The sequence below is a fragment of the Podarcis erhardii genome, assembly GCF_964252035.2.
Source record: "Podarcis erhardii genome assembly, chromosome: 1".
NCBI lineage: Eukaryota > Metazoa > Chordata > Lepidosauria > Squamata > Lacertidae > Podarcis > Podarcis erhardii.
This window is the reverse complement of record NC_138497.1, coordinates 108,723,740-108,733,512: the sequence shown is the minus strand read 5'-3', so window position 1 is coordinate 108,733,512 and position 9,773 is coordinate 108,723,740. Positions and strand designations below refer to the sequence as shown.

General features: G+C 41.0%; 1 protein-coding gene across 1 annotated transcript in view; it reads left to right on the top strand.

Annotated features, from left to right (window-relative positions):
- The first annotated feature begins 708 nt into the window (after window positions 1–708).
- Window positions 709–9,773, top strand: part of ITGB6 (integrin subunit beta 6) — a 67,157-nt gene continuing 58,092 nt past the window's right edge. The window contains exons 1-2 of the mRNA XM_081871551.1: window positions 709–872; window positions 2,797–2,935. The gene's annotated coding sequence lies outside the window, so the exon portion shown is untranslated. The remainder of the gene's footprint in view (window positions 873–2,796; window positions 2,936–9,773) is intronic.

Genomic DNA, 9,773 nt, shown 5'->3' with positions numbered 1-9,773 from the left:
ACAGTTAGAGCAGCCAGTACGTTCTGTTATGCTAGGGCTGCCATACGTTCAGAATTTCCTGGACATAGCCAGGATTCATCCATCAAAAATGGCGTCCAAGAGGAATTTTCAAGAACTGGCTAAAGACATCCGGGAAAACCTGGGCGTATGGCAGCCCATTTTGGAAGTGTTGGGGGGGGGAATAGTTTAAAAACTTAATTTTAAAAAAGATTTAAAGCTCAACAACTTTTGTATCTGGATTTTCACTTCTTAAAATATTGCAGCCCTATGTTATGCTGCTGTCTGCCTCAGAGTTAGTCCGTATTTATCTTAGATACAATTTATGTAAGATGTATTAGCAACATAAGTAACACCTATCTGCATCGTATATACAGTGGTACCTCAGATTACATATGCTTCAGGTTATATACGCTTCAGGTTACAGACTCTGCTAACCCAGAAATAGTGCTTCAGGTTAAGAACTTTGCTTCAGGATGAGAACAGAAATCATGCTCCGGTGGCGCAGTGGCAGCAGGAGGCCCCATTAGCTAAAGTGGTGCTTCAGGTTAAGAACAGTTTCAGGTTAAGAACAGACCTCCGGAATGAATTAAGTACTTAACCTGAGGTACCACTGTATTTTAATCGGCAAGTGCATGTACACTAAGCAAAAGTTATATGTTATTTAAACTTTAAAAGAGAGTGTCTTGTGTAGTTCTTACAGGAAGGGAAAGGGAAATAATTCAAGGGTCAAACGACCCAGGTTCTCTTCCAAATAGCTCTGTAATTGGGAACTAAAGTTTAATTCCAACATGATCTGTGTAAGAATGCTTGCAGCTGCCCCACCACAATGCTCTCCAGCATCTTCCCTAAAAAGGGGGTATGTGATGTATCTGGTGATTATCTGGCCACTGGTGCTTATGCCAACCTTCCCTATCCAGATGTTTTGGGCTGCCACTACCATCAGCCCTAGCCAAAAAATATAATAATCCATATCTTCTGGCCTGGATTTTGCATTCCAGGACAGCTATATTTTAATGCATTGAACAAAGAAGAATTCACTGTCCTTCCCAAGTGGGACTAGCAGCTTCAGGCTTTATTTTTTGGCAGGATTGTGGCACCTGAGGAAAGATTGAACCCAACACATCACACTCCTGATCAAGAGGAGGCATGGTGGCTGGTGTGTGTGTGTGAGAGAGAGGGGGGGTATTATGCATTCATTGTTGAAATATGACTTAGTTTGGCAGTTGTGAGTCACAACACTTCAAGAACGAAGCACTGTAAATCAATGGGTCTTACTGCATAAGCCAGCTCCTCGATTTATATCTGCTGTGTCAAGAGTGTTTGTGAATGGTGCCACAGCACAGTGTCATGGAAAGCAATAGTACTTTCACCTACATAGAAGGATAATGTCAGCCATTTATACCGGCATGTGGGACAGGAGAATTGCTTGGTGTTCAGGACATTACCAGGAATAATGGCATTGATTCTGCAGTGGTGAGTAACTAAGGCAGTTTAATGTTCTTGGGGGGGCGGGTGTCCAACTCTCCTTCTCTTCAAGGAGATGATTAACATGGTTGTTTGATCAGCCCTTCTGCTTTATAAGCACACCATAACCTATGCATTAAGCAGCACATTTTTAAACTATGGAATTTGTTCCTGCAAGCTGTAGTGATGGCCACCACCTTGGGTGACTTTAAAAATTCATAGAAGATAAGGCTATCAATGACCTTACTATATCTCTACTGTCAGAAGCAATATGCCTCTAAATACTAGTTGCTGAAGAGAAACGGTAGGAGTGCTGTTGCGCTATTGTGTTCATGTCCAGTTAATGGGCTTCCCATAGGCAACTGGTTAGCCACCATGAGAAAATGATGGTGGACTAGATGGGCCTTCAGCCTAAAGAAGCAAGGCTCTTCTGATTTTCTTTGGCACATAACTAAGAAGTGGGCTCTTACATTCTCACTCCTTCAGGGCAAAGATTGTGCCATTTCTATATTCTGGACACTTTCCTGGTGTGAAATAGTGATAGCAGGTAGCCTTGATCATGCAAACTGATTGAACTGCAAGTAGACCTACAGATTCTATTTAGTAAAATAGCACACAGAATATTCTGTGTTTGTTCTTATGTTGTTGTAGTAGTGTGTGTGTGTGTGTGTGTGTGTGTGTGTACACGCTGAAAGCACAAACACATGGAATATGCCAGACCCTGGTCAGTCTATATGTGTTCTGTGTCCCTTTAACCTGGGATTCTCTAAGGACTATTAATCAGCGGTTCAGTGGAAGTGGTTTATCTGCAAGCTGCTGGGAAATTCATCCAAGGAGAATTTTGCCATTGATAGGATAACAAAGCCATCCTTCTTCACTTGTCCACAAAACATGAGTAATCTTTCTGTCCAGTTCAACTCATCTAGTTACTCATTGCTGTTAAATAAAACCCAACAGAATACATCTCCAATAGACGTCTGTTGTGCCCGCCCAAACATTCTATGTTTACAGTGGGTTTGTATGCATTTGACTAATGCACCGATATGATCCTCCTGCATACTTCCGCTACATCTCTTGCATAAGTAATACATTGGCATAGCTCTGCCATTTGTCAGCCAGCAGTCTGCGAACACATTTGCTTGTCAATCTAATTTTAACCTTTTCTCACACAAGCACTTGTAAATCAACCAGGCATTCTGTCGTTCCCTACTCCCTGCTCTTTGTGGTAGTCTCCTTTATTTATTTTTATTTTTCATTTAATGTGCTTTATAAAACATTTTCCTTCTAGCCGGCAGGAAGAAAATTAAATGGGGCCTTTCTCTTTACTTCTAGAATGCTGATATGAGAATGCTGGGAACCTGTTCATTCCTAGGCCAAGGATAAATGATATGTCTGCTGAAAACGATTGATAATGGACCCGGCTAATGTAATTCGGCACTTTCCAAAATGAAAGACCTGCCCACCTTGAAAGGTAAGTCCTTTGATAAATGCATGGCTAATAAACTCACAGTACAGATGCCTAGATCCATTCTTGTCCTGTTGATCCCCCTCCCCTCCGGGGTCACTGGGGCTGAATCCATCAATGTATTTATAAATAATCCCTTTTTTGGTTTATTTTAGTCCAGAGCACATTCTTGGCATAACTGAAATGAAAGGGAACTTGGCTCATATATTTTGGTGAAACAAAAGTCTCTGTTAATATAGTTTTCTTCATGTGTGCTTTTAATGCCAGTTTCCCAAGAATGTTACAGTCTGGTATATGTAGAACTGCATTTGGCTTCTGTGAATGGTTTTCTTCAGCTGCTCCTGGTCTTGGATATTGGTATGCTTTTTAAATCAGAGAGTAGGGTGTTTGAAAGTTTAAAATACCAAAGTGGTGGTGTCTTGAGTCTATAATTCCATTCTGTTTTGTGGCACCTTAAAGACTAACAAATTTATTATGGCATACATTTTGTGAGCTAGAATCTGCTTCATCAGATTCTGTGTACCTGGTGAAGCATACTCTAGTAAAAAAAAAAAAAAAGCTTATACCTTTAAAAGGTGTTAGTCATTAATGTAACTCAATATTTTGTTGTTTTTCCTCTATCAAAAAAACAGAACTTTGACTCTGATAAATCATTTGATTTGTTTCTCCAAGATTGATGTAATCAAATTATTTTGTTTTGATTAATGAAATGTCAGGGGAAATTTGGGTACAATCCTAAAACATCTTAAATGCACCTAAGTCCTATAAAATTCAGTGCAAATTATGCACATAGTTAAAACACTTCATTCTCAGATTTCAGTGTACCAAACTTTCTCTAGATTTCACCGTTATAAAGCTACATTCAAACCAACTACATTCAAACCAATAATTTATTGCTTGAAAAGTATCTTAAAACAACACTCAAATTCTCAACAGATTCAGTCCCACTCAATATTTTCCTTTTCCTTTTAACCTGCACCTTTGGAGCACTCAGCACCAACTTACAATTCGTCAAAACAAAATGCTTACACTGACGTATTCAGATCCAACAAACAAGTTGAAAATTATGGTGCCTGACAAACCTTTAGTAAACATTTTAGTTAGCCTTACATAACAAAGAGCTCAAGCAGTACTCTTCTTAGAATATGGTCTTGTTTAAAATCACTGTTCCCAGCAAATGAGGTTGGGAAGTTTCCTCAACCAACCTAGTTCATCTTCTGCATCACTGACACAATCTAACCATACCAATAAGCATTCTAAACTCCATACATATGTACCTACACCATACACACACACGCAAACCCTTCAGAAGCAGCTTGTTGTTGTTTAGTCGTTTAGTCGTGTCCGACTCTTCGTGACCCCATGGACCAGAGCACGCCAGGCACTTCTTTCTTCCACTGTCTCTCGCAGTTTGGTCAGACTCATGTTTGTAGCTTCGAGAACACTAGCCAACCATCTCGTCCTCTGTCGTCCCCTTCTCCTTGTGCCCTCAATCTTTCCCAACATCAGGGTCTTTTCCAGGGAGTCTTCTCTTCTCATGAGGTGGCCAAAGTATTGGAGCCTCAGCTTCACGATCTGTCCTTCCAGTGAGCACTCAGGGCTAATATCCTTAAGAATGGATGCGTTTGATCTTCTTGCAGTCCATGGGACTCTCAAGAGTCTCCTCCAGCACCATAATTCAAATGCATCAATTCTTCGGCAATCAGCCTTCTTTATGGTCCAGCTCTCACTTCCATACATCACTACTGGGAAAACCATGGCTTTAACTATGCGGACCTTTGTTGGCAAGGTGATGTCTCTGCTTTTTAAGATGCTGTCTAGGTATGCCATCGCCTTTCTCCCAAGGAGCAGGCGTCTTTCAATTTCGTGACTGCTGTCACCATCTGCAGTGATCATGGTGCCCAAGAAAGTAAAATCTCTCACTGCCTCCATTTCTTCCCCTTCTATTTGCCAGGAGGGGATGGGCCCAGTGGCCATGATCTTCGTTTTTTTGATGTTGAGCTTCAGACCATATTTTGCACTCTCCTCTTTCACCCTCATTAAAAGGTTCTTTAATTCCTCCTCACTTTCTGCCATCAAGGTTGTGTCATCTGCATATCTGAGGTTGTTGATATTTCTTCTGGCAATCTTAATTCTGGCTTGGGATTCATCCAGCCCAGCCTTTCGCATGATGAATTCTGCATATAAGTTAAATAAGCAGGGAGACAATATACAGCCTTGCCGTACTCCTTTCCCAATTTTGAACCAATCAGTTGTTCCATATCCAGTTCTAACTGTAGCTTCTTGTCCCACATAGAGATTTCTCAGGAGACAGATGAGATGATCAGGCACTCCCATTTCTTTAAGAACTTGCCATAGTTTGCTGTGGTCGACACAGTCAAAGGCTTTTGCATAGTCAATGAAGCAAAAGTAGATGTCTTTCTGGAACTCTCTAGCTTTCTCTGTAATCCAGCACATGTTTGCAATTTGGTCTCTGGTTTCTCTGCCTCTTCTAAATCCAGCTTGCACTTCTGGGAGTTCTCGGTCCATATACTGCTTGAGCCTTCCTTGTAGAATTTTAAGCATAACCTTGCTAGCGTGTGAAATGAGTGCAATTGTGCGGTAGTTGGAGCATTCTTTGGCACTGCCCTTCTTTGGGACTGGGATGTAGACTGATCTTCTCCAATCCTCTGGCCACTGCTGAGTTTTCCAAACTTGTTGGCATATTGAGTGTAGCACCTTAACAGCATCATCTTTTAAAATTTTAAGTAGTTCAGCTGGAATACCATCACTTCCACTGGCCTTGTTATTTGCAGTGCTTTCTAAGGCCCATTTGACTTCACTCTCCAGGATGTCTGGCTCAACGTCAGCAACCTGGGGTGTACGAGCCATCCATATCTTTCTGGTATAATTCCTCTGTGTATTCTTGCCACCTCTTCTTGATGTCTTCTGCTTCTGTTAGGTCCTTTCCACTTTTGTCCTTTATTATGGTAGTCTTTGTACGAAATGTCCCTTTCATATCTCCAATTTTCTTAAACAGATCTCTGGTACTTCCCATTCTGTTGTTTTCCTCTATTTCTTTGCACTGCTCGTTTAAGAAGGCCTTCTTGTCTCTCCTTGCTATTTTTTGGAAATCTGCATTCAATTTCCTGTATCTTTCACTATCTCCCTCGCATTTTGCTTGCCTTCTCTCCTCCTCTATTTGTAAGGCCTCGTTGGACAGCCACTTTGCTTTCTTGCATTTCCTTTTCATTGGGATGGTTTTCGTTGCTGCCTCCTGTATAATGTTGCGAGCCTCCATCCATAGTTCTTCAGGCACTCTGTCCACCAAATCTAAATCCTTAAACCTGTTCCTCACTTCCACTGTGTATTCATAAGGGATTTGACTTAGATTGTATCTTACCGGCCCAGTGGTTTTTCCTACTTTCTTCAGTTTAAGCTTGAATTTTGCTATAAGAAGCTGATGGTCTGAGCCACAGTCCGCTCCAGGTCTTGTTTTTGCTGACTGTATAGAGCTTCTCCATCTTTGGCTGCAGAGAATATAATCAATCTGATTTCGATGCTGCCCATCTGGTGATGTCCATGTGTAGAGTCATCTCTTGTGTTGTTGGAAAAGAGTGTTTGTGATGACCAGCTTGTTCTCTTGGCAGAACTCTATTAGCCTTTGCCCTGCTTCATTTTGAACTCCAAGGCCAAACTTGCCAGTTGTTCCTTTTATCTCTTGACTCCCTACTTTAGCATTCCAATCCCCTATAATGAGAAGAACATCCTTCTTTGGTGTCAGTTCTATAAGGTGTTGTAAGTCTTCATAGAACTGGTCAATTTCAGTTTCTTCAGCACCAGTGGTTGGTGCATAAACTTGGATTACTGTGATATTAAAAGGTCTGCCTTGGATTCGTATCGAGATCATTCTATCATTTTTGAGATTGCACCCCAATACAGCTTTTGCCACTCTTTTGTTGACTATGAGGGCCACTCCATTTCTTTTACGGGATTCTTGCCCACAGTAGTAGATATGATGGTCATCCGAACTGAATTCGCCCATTCCCATCCATTTTAGTTCACCGATGCCCAGGATGTCAATATTTATTCTTGCCATCTCATTTTTGACCACCTCCAACTCACCCAGGTTCATGGTTCTTACATTCCAGGTTGCTATTCAATATTTTTCTTTACAGCATTGGACTTTCCTTTCGCTTCCATGCATATCCGCAACTGAGCGTCCTTTCGGCTTTGGCCCAGCCGCTTCATCAGCTCTGAATCTACTTGTACTTGTCCTCCGCTCTTCCTCAGTAGCATGTTGGACGCCTTCCAACCTGAGGGGCTCATCTTCCAGCGTCATAACTTTTATATGCCTGTTGTCTTTGTCCATGGAGTTTTCTTGGCAGGGATACTGGAGTGGCTTGCCAGTTCCTGCTCCAGGTGGATCACGTTTGGTCAAAACTCTCCACTATGACCTGTCCATCTTGGGTGGCCCTGCACAGCATAGCTCATAGCTTCTCCGACCCCTTCATGGATCACTGCCTTGCCGTGGCGAAGGGGCTTGAATAACTCAGAAGCAGCAGTCACACATTAAATCAATGTGAGAGCAGGGATGTCTCCCTAGCCTTGCCTGCTAAGTTGCTGGTTCTATCTTGCTCTGTCCCTGGAAATAAATTCAAGTGTGCCGCACAAATGCAGGCAGCAAGGAAGCCTTCATGCATGATTAAGATAAGGTTACCAGACGTCCCCGTTTCCCAGAGACAGTCCCTGGATTTACAAATCAGTCCCCTGACAAAATCCACCTACTTAGTAGGAACTTGAAAAGTGTCCCCGGCTTCATTGAAAAAAATCTGGTAACCTTAAGTTAAAATGCTTAAGATTTTAACATGTAGATCATAATGTGTAATGAGATCACATTTCCTTTTTTATGCATACACATGTCCACTCGCTACATGTGGTTATCTACATAGCATGTTACACATTTTCTCATGATAAAGTGCTTTCAGTCTAGGGAGATGTTGTCTAAGATGGTCCACAGACTCCAGAAAGAAATCCACACTCGAGAAACACAAGTTCTATACACAGATGTGCTACCTGAAAATATTCTTTGCCTCCACAAAATGTTACCTCTGCTGCTGCTTCCACACACATTGAAGTAGCACTTCATTCACACACACACACACACTACGCAAATTATCTCACTAAGATGGTTTTGATAATATATATGATAAGGAACTGGTCTCGCTACCCTGATCTTTTTATACAGAGTGTGATATAAATCTAAATAACCAAATAAGAATAATCTACTTGGTATGTGAACTTTCAGCTTGTGATATGGATGTATTTGAGGCCTATAGGATCCATGGCACTGGTCAGATTCAGCATCTGACAACAGCTGGACTAAAATGTTTTGGCCTGTATTTTGAATGACACTTATGAAATCCAGCCAACTTTGATAGCGTTTACTAGGCAATATGAATAGAACTGCCTAGTTTTCTGACTTCCACCTGGGGAGTTGAATATTTTGGTTCTGGCTTTTCTCTCTCTGATTCAAATTGCCCCATATAAGCCTCTAAGTAGAAAAGGGAAATGTTTGTATATAATTTAGGTTTTCCGATTTTGAAAATAATTACCTGTTATTTCCCCCCACCCCAATTACGACGTATGTCAGAAATCCTTAAACTTACACAATATGCTTGGAAGACTATACAAAGCTATACAATCATGAAGGGGAAACTTTGGCCCTCCATATGTTGATGGACTCCAACTCCCACCACCCCTGACCATTGACCATGCTGGCCAGGGCTGATGGGAGTTGAAATGACATCTGAAGAGCCAAAGGTTTCCCACCACTGCTATACCAAAATGAACTATTTTGTAGACTCGTTAGAATATTAGGCTTCAGCGTTGCATTAGGATCTATGAGGCCCGTGTATAGAACTGAAAGCAGTAGGCAATCATGTGCCCAGAAAGGAGCAATATTGGGAAAGGAAAATCACCCCCTTGTTTGTGTACTGCTTACATTTGCGTAATACTGAGATACTTCTCACAGCAGGGTGTTGAGGCTCAGTCAGGACAGCTTTCATTGCCTCTGAATGCTTGTTTGTCCACTGGCTTTTTGGATACTTTATACAAGGAAGGCACTAAGATACCCCTTTTTAAAAAAATTAAAATATACTAAATATATACTAAAATATAGTACATCTTTGTATTTCATAAGCATTCTTGAGCATACTCACTTGTCATTTTGTATTGCACACTAAGAAGAAATGGCTCTAGATTTATGTATTAAAAAACATAAGCATGGTCTCATGAGACCAGACTCTTATCTAGAAATAGTACTCCACTTCAATGTGTGATCAGCCCAGTGTCTCTGCACCAGACTTTACAAAACCCAAAAACAAATTCCATAAAACTTGGCAATATTTTCTTATGTACTCTATTGGCAATCACCATTAACAAATGGACTTTTATGGAAAAACACTGTGGGATGGCATGGCAAATGGATGGGATGGACATGATTTGCAATGCCATGCCCCATATGGATTTGATAATATAGTCCCATAATTCTGGTTTGTTATAACTGGGGAAAACTCTTGTGCATATTATGTTGTCCTCTTTCTTCTTTTTCTTCCTTCTCTCTTGATTAATGCATTGTACATAATTTTCTATAAAGGGAAAGTCCCACTGGATGTATGTACCTCCAAGCAAAGATTTTTTAGGAGTGGGCTGCACTGACAATAAATGCTTAATCTGAGAGACAGTGACATATACTACTTTCTTGAAGATACTTCCACTACAATTTCAGATTAGAATTTGCGTTAGGTAAAAGCCCACAAACACAATTTTGTTGTGTTCAGTATGTGCTCCTGCTTCACTGTAT